The following is a 21,103-nucleotide window of genomic DNA, read 5'->3' on the forward strand; positions in this document are numbered from 1 at the left end:
TATTGTTGGTTAGTTTATTTAATTTATTTGTCACTTGTTTATTTAATTTTTGTTTGCTTTATTTACAGTTATGCTTGGGTGACTCATTTGGTTTATATTTTAAATGGTCGTGGATATAGATTAGGGTTAAGGTTTTCTTTTATGGATAGTATTTAGCCGACTTGTAAATTAGTTGAAATTAAAAGTAGGTTAAATATAGAGTGAAGGCCTATATATATTGAACAAAATAAGTCTACTAGGGTTAGAAAACCGTATGCACGTATTAGTTTTGAGAAGGTAAAACAGAGGGAAAAGGGGCAATGACCAAAAGAGGAAGGGAATGTGTTAAGTTTGCCGGAATTTGCAGACGAAGGTTGAAGGTTTCAAACTGAAACCTAGAGGTAAGTTTCAGACTATCTCTTTCCTGTAAACTTATGTTCTGTGCATTCTTTATAGTCTCCAGGGTTAATTCAACTTTAAAACTAATGGTTGATGCATGTGTAACAGATTGTAATTTGTTGTGTTTAAAAAACTGGAATTGGTTTTCTGCATACTCTGTTTATGTATGAATTAAGACTTTTGTAAATTAATTTATACAGGAAGATGAAGAGTTTCTAGGACTTTAGGAACTTAGACGGGATGCTAGGAATATAATTAAACTTTAAAATGATTATTTATGCATAATGAACCAAGCTGAAATCTGTTTTTACGTTTTTATGTTATTGAAATTGTTCTTTGCTTGAACTGCTGCAACAAGGATTTAGGCTTCTGTAAATCAAATCCTAAGGGGATGTGAAGAGGTTCTAGGACTGTGTGGATGTAAATTGAACTCTAGGAAGTTTAAAAATCTATATCAAAGGTGGGACGGATGGCTGGAATGGCGTCGGAAGCGAAGACGAAGGTCAGAGATGAAGGAGCAGGCTCTCAGGGTGGGAGAGCCGGCTCCCTAAGTGAGGGAGCCGGCTCCAAAGCAAGTAGAGCCGGCTCTCCATGAGGGAGAGCCCACTCCAGAAGATAAAGAGCCGGCTCCCATGGGGGGAGCCGGCTCCCTTGAACAGTTATCCTTTTGGGGGTATTTTCGGCATTTTTCTGCCTTTGGGGCCTTAAACGAAATTTCTGGAAAATAAAAGGGGGTTCTAAATACTTAAAAATTTACCTATTAGAACCTTTAAACAGTGGGTTTATGTTAGGGTTTGATTCTAAGGGGCATCATGAACATAAACAATAGTAATGTGTATGTTGTCCGGAAGAAAGGAAGGGACATTGACAGGCGAGTTGTTTTAGCAAAATTTCAATAAACTGTTATAACGGATATTTCTGGGACTTTATATCAACAATGTTTAAGATTTATTTAAGTTCCAAGAGGGTTGGTTAGGTTGTGGTTGTGGGCATCGTGTAATTTAAATACATGGTTGTGTGCTGACAGGAGTGAAAGAGATTTTATTTGCTGGTTTGTTTTAACCAGTTTACATGAGTAAGTATACAGTACCATTGAGGTTTTACACAATGTGTTGTGAGACTTCTTAGTGTCATATGATATCAGGTACAGGTTTTAGGATGCAGGATTAAAAAGGGACGCCATGTGTTATAAATGTTAACTTGCATGCCGTCAGGGATTGAGGAGGTTTTCATTACTAGTCTCGGTTGTAATAATTTGAATGAACTAGTATGAGAGGATGGTTTGGGTTTCCTAGTATAATGTTGCTCAGTTTATAATTCTGATAATCATTATATTATGCTATGAATGGTAATTGCTGAACTGTTATAAATTCTTGTTCTGTCAATTATATGGAGATGAATGGAATAAATTGTTTATTGTTTTAACAATTTCAAAAGGAGTTTTCATTATAAATATAGTCATATACTGGATGCATAATAGAATCTTGTCTATAATTGGTTTCTATTATGTTCGGTTTTGGATGGATTGGATGCTTGAGTGATTCTGCATTGTACATGAATCATATGCATTATATGTACCGGTATGGGACGGTGACATATCAGGGATGGGTTAGATCAAAAAGCTAAGTCCTACCCCTTCATACATACGGAATGGATTAACTAAAACAGTTAAATTCTACATGGATGCATGTCCTGTCAACTAAAACAGTTGAACGACATAACGGATGTTTGTTTTATCTTTCTGCATTTGGGAAGGAATTTATATATATATTTATGGTACCATGATACGAGCTTGAGTCTCCTGATCACGGTTAGGGTGCGTATATTGCAAAGGTGGAGTAGCTAGATATAGCTAAAGTTCCCTGGTAGGTCTAGGTACTTGGCTGCTGAAAAGCGTGTTTTATAAGTCACCTTCTACTCAGGCTGAACTATGTTATAGGCTAGTGAGCATCCTATAGTGTGTGTATATATATATGGACTATTGTAGATATTGCCGAGTTATCTAGGAAGTATCTGCGTATTGGGTTTATGTACGGATTGTAATAGGATGGAACTTGCATGTGGGCCTGACCCACCTTTATTTTTCATGTGTTCGTGAGTACCAGGCTTAGGGTTTGATCGTGGTAATGCAGATACAGTCACTCACTCTTCCGACTTTATAGGATTTTCGTTCTTATTTTGGTTTTGGATTTTAAATCTGTAAATGTTTTACTAGTTGGAATTATTAGGGGTCCACTAGATGGATTCCCGAGTTGTACAGATTTGAAGGATTTAAATGTTATTAATTTATTATTTTAAATTGAGGATTTTTATTTTAGAATTCTTTCAGCGTTTTGATATTTTATTCTTAATTCAAATTTTATTCCTGCTTATTTACATATTAATTGTCTGATATCCCTCGGATCTGTGCTCGGACTTGATCACCCGTGGCTCTAAAATCGAGGGGTATCACAGCGAATGTAGCATTAACTTGTTCAAAGTACTCATTGAATGCATGTCTATAGGGACAATTGAAAGTGGTATGTAAAACACTTGAACATGTCATACATGGCTCACTAAGATGAGAAGTGTGATGAAAAAAAGGTGATTTTATAATCGATTTTTGACTCAACAAAAATTGATCAAGTTTTTGAGAGAAAGTCTTAATCTCGGCTACAATCTCTAATAGATTCTCTATTTGACATACTTGCAAATCTCTCTTCTTTTCTTTTGAACAATGGTCAAACCGAAAAGTATAATATTTTTGCAAAGAGTTTTCATTCATTTTCTCAAAGAGGTGCCATATGTCATCCTCATGTTTTCTAAAATATGATCCTCCACATGATGTATTGACTATGTCCTTATGAATGTCAGATAGGCTCTCATAAAAATACTGAGCCACTTGCCATTTCGAAATGCCATGATATAGACATTTGCTTAGTAAGTCATTCGATCTTTCCCAAGCCTCATGTAGCCACTCCCCTTCCCTTTGAGAAAATTCTCTAATTGAAGTGCACATTACATTAGCCAAACTTACGGGGTAAATTTTTTTCAAAAATTCATTTTGCATTTATGCCCAAGATGTTATTGAATTTACCCCCAAAGTATTGAACCAATGCTTTGCTTTATTTTTGAGTGTGAAAGGGAAGAGAAGTATCCTAAGAACTTCTTTCGCGGCATCCATATATCTTACGGTGGAACATATTTCAAAGAATTCATTAAGATATTTTTAGGGTTCCTCATCATCTAAGCCATAAAAGAGTGGACACATTTGAATAGTCTTAGGCTTGATTTCATATTGATTTGCCTCAAAATTAGGCAACACAATACAAGTAGGTGCATGATATGCATGAAGATTGTAATGATCACGAAGGACCATTGGAGGAATTGGAGCTTGAACTCCGGGGCCATGTTGATTAAGAGGGGGGTTTTGCATCAAACGTGGGTCTAAGTAGCCAAGATTACCCTCTAGATTTTCCATGTGAATGCGTAGGACGAATGATATGACAAGGACTACCCAAGACTTCTAGCAACACACGAATCACAACAAAATAAGCAAGCACTTCTCCTTCACAATAAGTCAATAATCAACAAACTTCCTCCACATACAATGTTCCCATACTCCCATGCTTTAACAACAATATGTAAGAAAAGTAAATTGCCTCCACGTGGGCTCACGATTTATCTAAGAATTGAATTACAAGCCCCCACGCGGGCCGGCGATTTAACTAAGGGTTTGAGTAAGAAAAAGCTCACAAAGGTCCTTCAGTACTTCAACTCCAAATTTTTGACTTTTAGCTTAGCAATTTTTTTTATGATTTTAGCCTTTTTCCTTGCTTGCTTAACTCCTTTGCTCACCTTCTTAGCCTAATGCTCCTAGTCAAACAAGAACAAACACAATAAGTAACAAAAAAAAAAAAATTGAAAACAAAGTAAAGACATGATCAAAAGAGTACTAATTCCTAATTGATTCCACAAATACGACGTTGCCAATCAATCAATCCCCGGCAACGGTGCAAAAAATTAATGATGTTCCCCCGAGGGTGTGCACAAAATAATGCACAACACTTTGAGTTTGGAAATTAGTGTCAAGTAGGCACCATACTTTAAATTTATAAACCGCTTAACACCTATACTATGTAGTATGAGTGAGAAGGGATCGTCCCAAGGGATTGAGGGTCGTATTAGGTTGAGGAATCAAGATTAGGGTTAGTAGGTCAAGTGATCAAAATAGTGGTTGGTGGTTGAATTACACTAAGATGCAATTTAAACTAAAGTAAACAATAATACGATAAGGAGAATAAACGAGAGAGAGATATTGGGGTTTAGAGATCACCACTAAGCATACTTTTCTACACCTTTAATTAATGATTAATGATGGGAAAAACATGTATTGCAACAAAGAGTGTGTGTGTGGTTTTTTCAATAAGCATGGATGACAAATTAAGCATAGATTATCTAAGCAACATGGTGGATAGCACAACATATCAAATTAAGCCATTAATCCCTTCTTTAAGTTCACAACCAAACACATCACAAAGTAAAAGATATATGTTACTTGCTTTCATAAATATGGAACATCCACAACAAGTATGGATTGTCCTCCCATTTAACAACTACACTACAACTAAGTTAATGACATGAAATTAAACTAATTAAACTAAGGGAGAGGTACAATCCATTAAGAAATGAGTATGAACCATCAAATAAACCACAAGAACATGCCATTAAGCACTATGTCTTGACAATCTCTAGATTTATAACATTAATACACATAGACATGCATCAATAACACAAGAAATAAAGACAAACACATAAACATCTATTCTAGCATACATAGACATATGGATAGAATGAAATGATCCATTGAAAGTATTAAACTATACAAATCATTAAATAAATAAGATATATATATATATATATATATATATATAGTGTCAAGACATGTATCACAATACAAATCCCCTCAAAAATATATAAATCAAGAAGTAGAAAGCATGCTTAGGGCTAACTCTAGCCCCAAGAGGATGTCTAGACACTCATAGATGATGTCCTCCAACCCTCAAGGGCAATCTCTATAGAAGAAATCTACTCCTTGGTTGATAAAGAGTCTCCAACGGTGTCTCTTGCCTCAACCTCTCCTTTGTTTCCTCACTAAGTATTATCTTCTCTAAGTATGTGTATATGTGTAAAAGTGGCTCATATTCCTTATATAGGTAGGTCAAAAATCACCCCAAATGAGCTAGGCTCGTACACCAATAATCCTCTAATGATTGGATATGAGACAACTTTTAATGAGTTGGACTTTAGAATTTTCTTAGGATTTCGGAAGTTTGATCGATCGAACTTGTGGTGAGATCGATCGAACATGGCTAAGATCTATCGAATTGGAGTTGGATCGATCCTCAATGGCGGCGCCATTTTGGATAAAAACAAATCTAAGATATTTTGAAGATATTTTTGGGAAAAGGACAAAAGTGGTTGGTAGGGTGGTACAGCTGGATAAGATTTGGCATGTGGATATGGACAAGAAAGTTCGATCGATCAGAGAATGATGTTGGATCGATCGAACTTTTGGGATCTCTGAAGATGACATCATGGCCTGAATCTATCTTGGAGTGCTGAGATCGATGAAAGTTGGATCGATCGAACTTTTCTTGAGATCGATCGAAGTTGCTGAAATTCCACCCTTTGCTGCCTATTGCTCTTCTTTGCTCTACTTTGCTCCTTTCTTTGATTCATCCCAAAATTATTTCATTTCTGCTCTTATTTGGCTGAGTTAGCTTATTTTGGGGATAAGTACCTGAAAATGGAAATAACACGAAATTAATACAAAACAGAAAAATAAGGTAGATAAAGGTTCTAGAATACATAAGCTTAAGGGGTTTAAATACGCACTTGTCAGTGTTCATCAATCCTCAAAACATTCCACTCAGTAGTGAATAGAACAGAAAGACTAGCAACAGGTCAGCGACTGAGTCCATCTGCCACCACATTCGCTTTTCCTGGATGGTATTGTATAAAGAAGTGACAGTCTTTCACAAACTCTAACCATCTACGCTGTCTCATATTTAGCCCCCGCTGAGTGAACAAATACTGCAGACTCTCGTGATCGCTAAATAGTCTGAAGGACTCACCCAACTGACAATGCCTCCAAATACGTAAGGAAAATACTACAGCTACCAACTCCAAATCATGTGTTGGATAATTAAGCTCATGAGGCTTAAGCTTACGAGATCCATACGAAATCGGTCATTCCTCCTGCATCAAAATACATCCAAGATCCTGCAATGAAGCATCTGTGTAGACAAGATACTCTATCCCACTCTGTGGGGTAGAAAAACTGGTGCAGAAGTTAATTTAGTCTTCAGCTCATCAAAAACTTTCTGACAATGCTCATCCCACACGAATCGTACACCCTTTTTAGTCAAATGAGTGAGTGGTCTGGCTATCTTGGAGAACCCCTAGATGAACCTCTGATAATATCCTGCCAATTCGAGGAAACTCCGAATCTTGGTAGGTGAAGTAGGCTGTCCCCACTCAACCACTGTAGAAACCTTGGCTGGATTTACCGCTATTCCTCTTTTTGACACCATGTGACCCAGAAACTTCACTTTCCGCTGCCAAAATTCATATTTTTCGACTTTGACATATAACTGGTGCTCACGAAGCGTCTACAAGACAATCCGAAGATGTCTAGCATGATCATCCTTTGACTTAGAATAAATCAAAATGTCATCTATGAACACAATGACAAATTGATCTATCATTACAATTAACTTGGGTATGGTAGTGTGATAACCAATTCATCCCAAGTATCACGTCATAAGTGTGCATGTCCAGAACCAAAAGATTGGCTAGAAATCTGAGTCTACCAATATCTAATGTCACAGGGCCATCACTCTCATATAGAATGGTTATACTGCCTAAAGGCGTAGAAATACCCTGAGGTCTACTACATACCCGCGTCGTCATCCCAGATACATCAACAAAAGATCTAGCTACAAATGAGTGTGTAGCACCCATATCAAATAAAACACGACCTTTTAAACCATGAATAAGAAACATACCCTCAACAGGCTGAGGTGCCTAAATATCATCCGGCATGGGGTTGAAAACCTTGCCGTAATACTACTGCTGCGGTGCCTGTCCATGAGGCTGTGGCAGCACTGGTAAAGCCGGATATGTTTGTCCTTGAATCTGTGGAGTGGGTAAAGGTACCGATGCCCTCTGTCCCTATCTTGCTTTAGGACACTGCCTAGAAGTGTGACCATACTCTCCACAAGTATAACAACTACCCTGGAAAGTACCAAATGGCCTCCTCTGTTGGTTAGCCTATGGCTAACCCTATCCTGCATGTGGTCCCCAATTCTGCTGCCACTGAATAGGTGCCCCATCCCTGTGAGCATCCAAACCACCCTTGTGCTTCTTCCAAGACTGATGTCCTTGGAATTTGCCTTTATCATTCTGTCGGTGTTTGTTGCCATTCCCTTTCTCAGCTGACTGATTAGCAAAGTCTCTGTCACCCCGCTTCTCACCTTTGGCCTGTCCGAAGTCCACGGTTAACTAATACTACTATAGAGCAGCGTCTACCACCTGAGCATAAGTAGAATAGGCTAGACTACCTGTAATAGCTCTCCTGATAGACCACATCAGTCCCTTAATGAAATTATTTCACTTCTTCTCCTTTGTATCCACCTCCTCCAGAGCAAAAAGAGTGAAGCGCGTGAATTGCTGCTCATACTCTGCCACTGTCAGGTTCCTCTACTGTAAATTAAGAAACTCAGTCTTCATAGCTGCCCTGACTGCATAAGGAAAGTACTTCTCATCAAAGCGAGTACTGAACTAATCATAAGTCAATAACATCCTCTCATCTGCGGTGGTAACTGACTCCCACCACTGTAGTGCATCCCCAACCAGCTTGAAGGTAACAAGTATTTGCTTCTGAACCTCCGTGCACTGAACTAGGTGAAGATGTCACTCGATATCCTTTTTCCACTAATGAGCTGCTTTTACATCGGTGGAGCCTGAAAAATTACGTGGGCTCCCCTTTGTAAAAGAACTCCTAGCCTTCTCCCAAGTATCAGTCTGAACAACCGGTGCTGGTATAGGTGCCGGCTGTACCTGAGGCTGATTCTGAAGTGCAGCCGTTACCCCTGCTTCTATAGCCCAATCAATGAGGTCGTTGATGTGAGGAGGATACTTTAGATCTCTTCCCTGATCCTGAGTCTGCTAAACTTCCTCCTGCTCCTCCCGAAACTGACCATCCTCATACTAAAACCCAGGCATTTGCTGCTCTTCCTCCATTCGCTGACCCTGCAGGCGTTCCTGTTGCCTACGTGCCACTCTCCTCTGTCGACTGTTCATCTGTCCTCTTCTAGCGTTAACCATGCCGTTAACATAGAAAGATAGACATCAGTACGAGGTTAAACAGATCGTAAAGGAATATAATGAATCCTAAACTTAAGCTCTAATCAAGAGAAAACACTAAGCGGAAGTCTTAATATGAAACATCCTAAAGACACTTGAACCTGGAGTGCTCTGATAAGAACTGTGATACCTCTGGACTCTGAGACTGAGTTGATCAGGCCCAGGCCCAAACCCGAGGGAATATCAAACAATTAATATTTTAAAACAAACACATAATATAAAAATGAAAGAATTAAATAACAAAGCTGAAAGAATTATTAAATATAAATCCTCCAATTGATAATGAAAAATAATAATCTGATTCTCCAAAACCTCCAAAAGTACAACTTGGGAATCCATCTAGTGGACCCCTGAACAAAAGTCCCAACTGAACTGAATAACTGAAAATAAATCAAACTAGAACATAGAGAGCAATCCTACGTTAGCAGATGAATGAAAGACAGTCCCCCATAAGCACGATCAAGCTCTAAAGCTAGAAACATCCTGTACCTGAAAGGAATAAAAGAGTGGGTTAGGCCCATGAAAAAGTTCTAATCTAACTACAATCCATACAGTGACCCGATACGTAGATACACCCTAGATACCTCACAATATCTATCTAGTCCATACAGATATATATCCATACTAAGGGACATTCATTGGACTATAATAGGAGTCTTAACCTGAATAGAAGGCAACACGCGAAAACGCACCCGAAGGTGGGCATGAGTACCTAGACCTAACAGGGTACACCTCAACCTATCATAGCCAGCTACGCATCCACTACATATACGCACCCTAAGCAATGAGCCTGAGACTCAAGCTTATCTTGTGGTACCATAACCATATATTTAAAGTCCGTCCAAAACCAGAGTATGTCATTCAATTATTCATTAAGCTGACATACAACATACAATCCAGTTAGTCACTCAACTTATTCAGTTGATATGACTTAACTACAACCAACTAATCCACGAGGTCATTCAACTTAGTCAGTTGATCTAACTTAAACACAAATAGGATTCAATATTTTACAATCCATTCCTTTAATCTGATAGGTCAGGTCTTAGTGTTTTGAGCTAAATCATCCCTAGTATGCCACTGTCCCATACCGGCGCATACAATCCTCCACATCCATGCAAATTATACAACATAAATAATAGTTCATCAATTTACAATCCAAAACCATGATCCAGATAATTGCAGAATAGTGTTTAAATATTTCAGCAATTAAAATTCCAGCGTTAATCATGTAATTGCAGAAAAGAATTTAATATTTCAACAATTAACATCCAGAGCATGCATAGATCAAATCTAACAAATAAATGACCCTATCATGCATTCAATATAAGATTTATAATCATACTATATCCCATTAAATTGCTAAAATTAAATTAAGCAATTAATTTCCTTCCTTCCGTTAACAGCATACACAGTTGTATATTTTTTACTGTTTCATCCTTTAGCATAGAGACAAAAACTATGCAATAAGAGGTTTTAATAACAGTTGAAATTAGAATTAAGAACCCCATTGAAATTAGAATTAAGAACCCCAGTATACTCACAACATAGTTCAGAAAAAATTAAAATCATCTAAACGATGCCTAGAAAAATCTAGAAAACATCATCATGAGAAATCCTGCTCTTAAACTTGTAGAGCAAGCTCGAAACAACAATGGAGCAGGCTCCAAAACTTCTTGGAGCCGGCTCTAGAGGGGTGGAGCTGGCTCTACATCCTCTAGAGCTGGCTCTACTCTTAGGGGGAGCCAGCTCCCTCTTCCTTAGAGCCGGCTCTCTCCCTCTCTAAGAGCCTGAACCTCCTCCGGCCTTCTGCTTCGTCTCCATCCGCTTCCACCTCTTCTGTTCTTGGTAAAATCTGAACCTAAGGGTCTAAATTTCATCTTATATCATCCTAGTAATTTATTTAATATAGTTTGCATTAAAAAGAACCATACAAACTATTACCGATTTAACATGCTTGCGATTAAACACTGAGATACAATTTCAACAACAGATTCCAGTCAAAACTAAACACATACCGGCTAATATTCTAACATGTATTAAACATGCAAAATATATTTAATGTCCAATTAAAGTCCTAGAGATCATTTAGGTGTGCACAGAACACAAGCCAACGGGAGAGAGAAAGAAAAGAACTTGCCTGTGATTTCAGTTATGAAATCCTGGCATCGTCTCTAAATTTTTGGCAACCACTAAATACCTTCAAGCCTTCTATGGTTTTGGTTTAATCCACAACAACACTCCCTTGGTCCTCTCTGTTTTTCTCCTTGATAACCATTACGGTGCCTCCGTTCTCTCAACCCTCTGTTTTATGTGAATAGAACTGTGTTTATGTTTGTAAAACCCTAAACCACCGTAATATTATATTTATAGGCTTAGAACATTAAAACCCTAATCCACGTATAATTTGAGACAGAGCCCTAATGTAAATCCTAGTCGGCCACAACGTGCATTCTAAACGAAAATAAACCCTACTGTTTAACACTATTACTATTACTAATTTAATCTAATTACACAAATTAAATCCAATAAAATATTTAACTAAACTAAGTTACACATTAAAATTAATAACACTAAAGTAATCCAATCAAAGAAAATACAAAAGACACTTAAATCAAACAATTCAATTAAAGAAAACAAGAAATCAATTAATGCAATTTAAATACATAATTAAACTACTAAATCAAATAAATAATTAAAACCATTAAACAATTAAACAAATAAGCAAATAGTCACACAAAAATGCAATATAAAAATAATTAAAATCCCGAGACTATCCTTTTAAAATTAGGGGTATTACACTTTTTGAGACTAATCAATTCACATTGAAGCTTTCTCAATCAATGAGGTCCAAAATGATTGATGATCTGGGTTTATCAACGTACTCGTAATCATTTGAAAAAGATATATATCTAGATATATATTAAAATAGACCACATACAAGTTCTATTACTCGATCTACTTAAACCTATCAAAAAAGTTAGAAAACTAGTAGAATCTGGGACATGAGTTTGGCTAGAGTTGTAGAATTCTAGGAATGCAGCCAAGATGAACCCATGAGGAGTTCACCTTTAGTGGATCTGCCAATCAAATATTTATGCAAAGGTTTTTCTAAGCAATCATATAATATAATCATGGTCAATCTTCTTGGACTGCAGCCAAGATGAACCCACGAGGAGTTCAACTTTAGTGGATCTACCAATCAAATATTTATGCAAAGTCTTTTCTAAGTAATCGCATAATATGATCATGGTGAGTCCACCTTTATGGAAGACATAGTATCTTTATGCATTTACTGATTTGATTGTTGTAAATTGTAATGATTTCATTCAGGGCATCCAAAGTTTGGAATTTGATGGTTGATGAAGGGTTTTGAGACACTTGAGATAATGATGGAGACCCTTTTCAAGAAGCAGTGAAGCCTTTTTAATCAATAAGGACAAAATTGTGATCAATTGGATGTGTAAAAAAGCAAGGTCTGGCAATCTCGTTTGGTGTTCGAAGAAATGCATAAGAGAGGGATTGAAGCTGATAATTTGACATTGGAGTTGTTTTGATGTAATTTGTATGAGTATGTCGGAACAACAGCCTATAGTTGTAGGGTCGCTCTTGAGCTCAAACTTAAAGATTGGCACCAATTCCATTTTCAAATTCCTAACCTAATTTTTATGGTCTATTATATTATTATCCTATCCTACTAAACGTCTTATGTTATGAGTGGCGAACTTAAAAATAAAAATAGCAGTCTCAAATTGATAAAATAAATAAAAAATCTATTTAGTAATAATACTTAGGGATTTCATTCTATGAGGCGCAAATCAATAATAACAACCAACATAATCTCCATACCAGGCCATATATATTTATAGCCCAACCCATTAACAATATAAAAAACTTGGAATTCAAATATTGTGCAGGGGCCGCAAACGCAGGCCCCCACTACCACAAATTATGACGTACCTATTAACACTATAAAAAACTTTAAATTCAAATATTGGGCAGGGGCCGCGTGGACGCAGGCCCCACTACCACAAATTATGACGTAGGCTCCACTACTTGAGTAGACCTTAGGCGGGCACCCCTCCTCAATGTAATGGAGGTCACCAACCTAGACCATGGACTTTATCGATCGCCCATAGAAACCGTCCAGGTAAGTATGTTGAAACTTGTGCTTTCAACTCATTATATAAGCTTGTCTACATAACTTCAATTTATGTTTTTTTGATGTGGGACAGCAGAAGCAACTACACATAAATGCAAATTTAAACAATACATTGAAAATTCACAAAGAGTGGGATACAACAACGCATATGCACCGCCCAGCACAACAAAACATTACACCAAACCCCAAGATAGATACAGACAGACCTTTTACCCTTCACGAGCTATAAGCCTTCTTTCTTTTTGTTCTTGTCAAGTACTAGTATGGTAGTATATTATAAAAGGTAAATGCATATCTGATCTTTGTTAGCAATTAGGACATAAATAAATACCAGTCTTGAAGAGTTTGAAAATAAGGAACAAATGTAAAGGAAATCCAACAATTTTCGATTCTGTGTTTGGATAGGTATAGGATGAAGGATAAATAATTTTGACAGAGTGAAATCTTTGTTACGAAGCTCCTCGACCAAGTGTGCCATGTTTGAAAAAGATACCTTTGTTATGCAAAGTTTACTTAATTTAGGACGTGGTCCTTGTATAATTGATTGAATTAAGTGTGTCAAGTCTTTTAACATGTTTTCAAATCAATAGAATAAATGTTCATATTTTGTTGAATTAATTTTGTTAGATTTAAGGTGACTATACTTGTTGTGGGACACTAGTAGTATTTTTATTATTATTATTTTTTTTGGCATTTTGTTCTGTTTTCCTCCCTGGTTGGTTTAATTCCAATGTTTGTGTGTTTATAAATGTTTCTCATTTTCTCTCACTAGACTATTACATATTCATCCATTAGTGTTTACTTATTAGAAACAAATTGTTGAAGAATAAAAAAATAAAATAAAAATAAATAAATAAAGATCCACCGCATTCATGGAATGCAATGAGAATAACAATACTTCATAGGTCTCATCTGACTCGATTTAAGACAAGGACGATCACAACTAAGAGCATTCGGTGTGGATCACATACATACTCTATCTACTTTTATAAAAGTAGAATGTCGTATCAACATTATTTAATAAATTAAAAATGCTGATATGGTATTCTATTTTTTTTTTTTTTTTGGGCAAGTGCATGCAATGGTGTGGTACATTTACCTCATTATCTATTTTATTATTATTTGTTTGAGCCGTGTAAATTACAAATGAATATAGCTATTGTGAGGGAAAGAGAAAAATGATCTAAAAGCACTACAGAAAGGTTTAAATACTAGTTTATAAAACATTTATATATTATCTATAGCATTATCCAAATGTGGAATTATCACCGGTGGGGACCACTGATTTGAAACTTCACTTTTTACCTATACCATCTCCTCATTTCTCTACTTTATGAAAATGTACTCCATTTTCTGATTTGATAACTCGTTTTAGGAATTTTGTAGCCATTACCAAAAAAATTTCCCAAAACCCCTTTATTTCATTATAAAACAATTCTTTCCCATTTTTTTTTTCTCTTTGCCCAATGTTATGCATGAATGTCTCATATATCTCAATGTTGTGCAAATAAAGAAATTCATGCTCATTAAATTAGTATTCAACAATATACATTCTTTGCAACAAAAAATTCTAAAATTTATATTTCATGTTTTCTAATCACAAACTTAGCACTAAAGGCACAAAGGGCTTGAATAAATTAATAATTAAACATGTTTCATCATCAGGTATATCAAGCAACACATAGTCACAACTTTGGCACAACATATACTTATAACATAGCATGAAATTTCTACAAATCAAGCATGCTAATTACCAATTAAGAAGAGTAATTCATAAAAAAAATGCCCAAGAACATGTGAATTAGAACCCCTACCTCACTTAGATGCAAAAATCCCCAAAGTGAGCCAAAAAATCGAAATCCTTAGAGTGCACCAAAATTGAAATTGCTTACACCCACTTGAAGATCTCGCCGAGCTCTTCGATTTGCCGCAAACGGCACCTAAAAACTCTCAACGGTTGAAGATTAATCAAGATTTTAAGCTTTGGATGAAAAAGAAAAAATACGTGAGAGACAGAGAGATGGAAGAACTGACGGTTTGGGTCATTACATAATTGAATTAATGGTCGGTCCCACAAGAAAAAGAAAATAAATATCTCATTTCGGCAGTGCATCTTTTTGCTTCCTCCATCAGATGCTACAGTATATACATATATCAATATATATATATATATATATAATGCAACATAACCTAATCCAATAAACTGAAACATAAATCTTCAATTGGGTAAGTCTCCAATTAATTAATAAACTTCAAAAAAATGAAAAATGACGAAAATAAGAAACATTACACTTTTTCAATCAATGAGGACCAAAGGGATTAATGATTTTGGTTTGTAATCAATTGGATGTGTAAAAAAAGTAAGCTTGAGCAAGCTCATTTGGTGTTCGAAGAAATGCATAAGAGAGGGATTGAAGCTAATAATTTGACGTTGGCGTCGCTAATTTTTGGGCTACTGACAAATCCTAGAGGTAGAGAGGCTTATAAGACTGCGGAAGGGATTGAGAAAAAAGATATAAGTGTGTATTTCATGGATTGATCAACGGGCTTTTGAAGTTGAGAAGGGCAAGTGAAGCAACGAATCAAAAAAAAAAGGGAAGGGCAAGTGAAGCAACAGCAAGTGTCATTACACACTACAGCTTCAGATTCAACAATTATAATTTCCACACTCTGCATAATCCCAAAGTCAAAACTACTCTACTTGTTGAAACATAAAGGTTACATTCATGTTTATTTCTTTGCAGATTAAGGGATAAATATTGATTGCAATTTGTAACACTATGCAAAATGTAGATTGTTTATTTAACTGCACTTTGAATTTCTTGCTTTGATGGAGTTCATACATTTGATGGCAATGCAAGCCACTTCGTAAACCTCAACAAGAAATATGATGATTTGGGGTTACATCAAGTATAAAAATCTGTATCTATCTATCTATACTATTTATAAAAGTGATAAAGTGTATAGAATTTTGATTTTTTCCATACATTTTTTACTTTCTTTTTTCTTTTTAATCAAAATATAGAATTTGAAAAGGCCACACTCAATGTCCTTTCCAATACAAAATTTACATTCCCACTTAATTTTTAAAAGATAACATACCTTTTCACTTCTTTTTAATTCATAGCCCAAAACTGCAGCAAGTCGAACCATCTCTCAATCTGTCTCACTTTCAAACTAGACACAAACCTTACTCGTCATGACAAGGTCATTTTGGAGGCACCCAAGAGATCCTGTACACGGATTCAATCACACATTAGTGAAACTGAGAGGATCTGTTGGGGTTTTGGCTGTAGATTGAAGGTCGAACCAAGGAGGAAGGAAGAAGGTTGTTTGTGGGTTGAACCAGGAGTAGTAGACGGCAGTTAAGGAGTCGTTGGAGATATTAGAGAAGATGGTTTAAGGTTTCAAAACTGAAACCAAAGGCAAGTTCTATTTCTTGCTCTTTTCCTTTGACCTGTGTTCTGTGCATGCCTAGATAACTTCCAGGATTAAATCGAGCTTTAAAGACTGTTATTGTATGCATGTTAATTCAGAATTTAAACTGTTTTATGTGTTGATTTAATTGAAATTGAATTGTCATATAAATTGTTTCGTATTCTGTTTAAAATCTTGTAACGATGTGTACTGAGTTTGCATGTTATTCTGGAGGTTATGGGACATAGTTAGACCTCTAGGAACTTAAACTAAAGATTTCAGAGGGATGTTAACATCATCGAAGACAAAGACAATGACAGGAAGTAGGGACAGAGCCGGCTCCCAAGGGGATGGAGCTGGCTCCCTATTTTTCTTTACCCAGGGCTCTCTGTGAGAGAGAAAGCCGGCTCCATGGTGAAGGGAGCCAGCTCCCTAAGGCATAGAGCCGGCTCCAAGGGTAGGGGAGCCGGCTCTCTTTGTGTGGGAGCTTGCTCTCCGCTTTTGAGAGCAAGCTTTCTTGCTTAAATGTGTACTTGAGGTGGTTTCTGAGCACTGTTTAGATGATTAGGGTTCCCGAACTGTTATGGGTTAATATGGAGGGTTCTAAATATTATTTCATGTTATATTAAAACTCCATTGCATAATTTATATCTATATGTTAATGAATTCAACAGTATGAAAGTTTAAACAATTTTGCATGTTGTTATCGAATATAAAGGATTTAATTGCTTCACTTTAATTTAGCAATTTAAAGGACTGTGACATGATTCTTAAATCTTGTAATGAATGCAGAATATGATCATATACATATCAAATTTTTATTATGCTTACTCTGGACTATGATTGATGAACTGTTTATTTCTGTTTCTATCAATTATATAGATTTTGGTGGATTATATACACCGGTATGGGACGGTGGCATATTAGGTACGGATTAGATCAAAATGCTAATTCCTACCTATATTGGATTTTAATTAATGAACTGCTTATTCTATTTTATCAATTATTGTATTTTTTGTGGATTATATGCACCAGTATGGGACAGTGGCACATTAGGTACGTATTAGATCAAAAAGCTAACTCCTACCTATTTTGAAATAGGGAATGGATTAACTTTAAAGGTTAAGTCCTACCTATATTCATGTCAGGTCAACTAAAACAGTTGAATAACATATTAGATATTTGTTTTTATATTCTATATTAGGAAGGATATTATATATATATAATTATAATATCATGATACGAGCTTGAGTCTTAGGATCATGGTTATGGTGCATATATCGCCTAGGATGGATAACTGGATATAGTTGATGTTCCCTAATAGGTCTAGGTATACATGCCCACGTGATGTGTGATTTGCATGTTACCTTCTATTCAGGCTGAGATAGAACTATGGGCTAGCGAGCGTCCTATAGTGTGTACATATATAGACTATTTAGCTATTGTTGAGTTATCTAGTACATATCTGCGTATCGGGTCTCTGCTTGGACTGTGGTAGAGTAGAACTTGTTTGTGGGCCTGACCCATCATCATTTTTCAGGTATTCGTTAAGAGTAGGGGGATTGTTCGTGCTGAGCAGGGATAGTCTGCTTCATTCTTTTGGATCGTCTATATAGGAGTTCCCTTTGTGATTTCTATATCTAGTCGTAGACCATGACTTATTCAGTTTTGGTTTTTCCAGGGGTCCACATAGTATGGATTCCCGAGTTATATAAGATGGAGGATTATTTGTATCAGAAGAATTTATTAATGAAAATTTATTCTGAGGTTTATTAATGGATTATCATTTTAGTTTCTTTTAGTCATTTATTTATTCCTGTTATCTATTTTGCACTCTATGTTCGATTATTGCCGATTCGTTTTTGATATTCTCGGGTATTTGGGCGTAGGCCTGGCGAACTCGTATCCGAAAATCCGGGGGTATCACAGTAGATGTAACGACCCAGCGCCTCATGGATCCGGATCATTAAATGGGTCCTCACCCGACCCAAAGACATCCAAGGGTAACACGATCATTTCACGTTAAATTGAAGTATCGAGGTCTAAACGGACAAGATGGTAATTTACTATAATTCAATAAATTGAGACCCAAAGGGGTATGACGGTCATTGCTTACATCTCATAAAATATATATATATAAGGTCCAGGGCAAAATAGTCCTTCCGGTAGTTAAAATACAATTATTGCATTTTATTGGGTCATAAAAAAATTACGTGCAACTTCAAATGGATGCCAAAGTGTAATTTGAGAATTTAAAATAGTAATTACATACAAAAAAACAGAACCGGTCAACGTATATACATTATACGTCGACTGGTTTCGGCTATGAACAGTGGGAAAGCCCACTGCCGAAATACCAGTCGACGTATGGGAAGCCATACGTCGACTGGTTTGGGACATGATACCGGTCGATGTATGGGTAGCCATATGTCGACTGGTTTGCAACGTGAGCCACAATGACTCACACTGTGAAGATACCGGTCGACGTATAGGAAGCCACACATCAACTGGTTCTGGGAAACTCTCACTTCTTTTCCCACTGTCCAGTGATAACCCAAATACACCAACATTGGTAATTCAACCACCCACTCCACTACACTTACGTGTAATTTTAAATACATTTTAACACTAAATTGCAATAATAACAACCACGTTGTTAACGTAATTTACCACACGTTACTTAAAATATACAAACTTATTTTGAGTGACTAAAACTTAATTACATTATCTCAAATAACCATATAAACAATGAACCTCAATACATCACACATTGCAAAATAATACACCTTGAGTTAGTATTTTACAAAATTAGGTTCATTTACAAAAGATATGAAAAAGGGCATTTCTCTACTCCAAGCTAAGGCTAAGTTGGATTACCGTCGACTACTTCTTTTCCATGACCTGAAAAATGTAGAATATGATGGGGTGAGCAATATACTCAGTAGGTGACACTTAAGACACGTCTCTTGTGTCCCCGTGAATCCAAGCAAAGAATAGAGGGATAGGAATCAGGGTCATACAAAGTCGGGAAAATACAACATCATATCCGAGCTCAATATTAACAATATAATGCAATGGAATGTAATGCATGTTAATGTCACTCCCCATTTTTAAAACCGTTCATCCATCACTTTCCAAATTGTTAATGTAACCCCCTTTGGTGACTCCGCAGCGCCGAGAGAAGGATTGGCTACTGTCCTTGACCTTTGGTGACTCCGCAGCGTTATTATGGGGCCCAGATAGCTCAACCACGCTAGGGCAATCTCCCTAGTTCCCTCTAGGTTACATTAACCTACCGGCCCATTGGTGACTCCACAACGACCGGGTTTTATCAAAACACTTTCATCAATATACTTTCCCAAAACTCCCCATTTTTATTTCAAAATCAATTTTTCCCATTTCTTGCCTAATGTAAATGCATAGATGCGTTTATGTCATGCCAATATACTCATCATTACACAACTAACTCAATTCAAGTAAGTAAGGCATAATTTCACAAGAATTTCTCAAGAAATTTCAACATGCTCTTATACAACAATACATCTAGCATAATGAACATATATAAATCATCACATAGGCAAATTTTCCACATAAAACATTAATTACAAGCTCTCACATACCCATATACACATGTTCTGACTACTTTAAAACTACAACTAGCACAAATAATCATGTCTTGCAACAATTTAGAAGATGTAAATCACATAGGAGCAAGAAAATTGTGGATTAAGAGCCCCAACCTTGACTTTGAGCAAATCCTTTAAAATGGGCCAAGAATTTTGAAAATGCTAGGAAGCTCCAAATCTAAAATTGTTGGTATGAACGCGTAGAGTTCATTGGGAGCTTCGTTTTGCCTCAAACGACACTTAAATCCACCAAGAAATGGAGGAGAAATCAACCTTCAAAGGTTTCTTCTAAAAAGAAAAGAAAAATGAGAGAGGGAAGAAACTAGTGGAGAGAGAGAAAAAATGAGGGGAAAAAGAATGGTCTCTAGACCATTTAAGCCTTAGTGGTGGGTCCCGCCAATTCTTTTTATTTCCTCTTTTTCTTTTACACCAATTTCTACATCACATACATAAAAATGCACCACTTACAAATACCAATTAACCCACATAAATTAAAAGGCACAAATGCAATTGGGCTCTACTACAATCCCCGCACGCAAGACGTGAAAAGGCGAAAATGCCCTTGCGGCGACAGATTCTGCGAAAAAATGAAAAATGCCGAAAATCGGAAACGTTACAATAAAGAAGTAGCCGACGATAATCTAACTTAGCCTTAGCTTGGAGTAGAGAAATGCCCTTTTTCATATCTTTTGTAAATGAACCTAATTTTGTAAAATACTAACTCAAGGTGTATTATTTTGCAATGTGTGATGTATTGAGGTTTTGTGTATATGGTTATTTGAGAGAATGTAATTAAGTTTTACTCACTCAAAATCAGTTTGTATATTTTAAGTAACGTGTGGTAAATTACGTTAACAACGTGGTTGTTATTATTGCAATTTAGTGTTGAAATGTATTTAAAATTACACGTAAGTGTAGTGGCGTGGGTGGTTGAATTACCAATGTTGGTGTATTTGGGTTATCACTGGACAGTGGGAAAAGAAGTAAGAGTTTCCCAAAACCGGTCGACGTGTGACTTTCTATATGTCAACCGGTATTTTCACAGTGTGAGTCATTGTGGCTCACGTTGCAAACCAGTCAACGTATGGCTTCCCATACGTCGACCGGTATC

The 21,103-nt window shown here is 36.4% G+C and overlaps 1 non-coding gene and 1 pseudogene across 1 annotated transcript; one reads left to right on the forward strand and one right to left on the reverse strand.

The window, feature by feature from the left end:
- LOC132296134 (putative pentatricopeptide repeat-containing protein At1g26500) overlaps window positions 1–21,103 on the forward strand; it is an 88,151-nt pseudogene that overhangs the window by 57,921 nt on the left and 9,127 nt on the right.
- LOC132297596 (U1 spliceosomal RNA) lies at window positions 12,786–12,945 on the reverse strand. Its single transcript, XR_009479300.1, has one exon. It is a non-coding gene; the product is annotated as a U1 spliceosomal RNA (small nuclear RNA).

This window comes from Cornus florida, unplaced genomic scaffold, assembly GCF_030987335.1.
Source record: "Cornus florida cultivar Cherokee Brave unplaced genomic scaffold, ASM3098733v1 CherokeeBrave_3.0.0_Hap2_Chr02, whole genome shotgun sequence".
In the NCBI taxonomy this organism is placed as follows: domain Eukaryota; kingdom Viridiplantae; phylum Streptophyta; class Magnoliopsida; order Cornales; family Cornaceae; genus Cornus; species Cornus florida.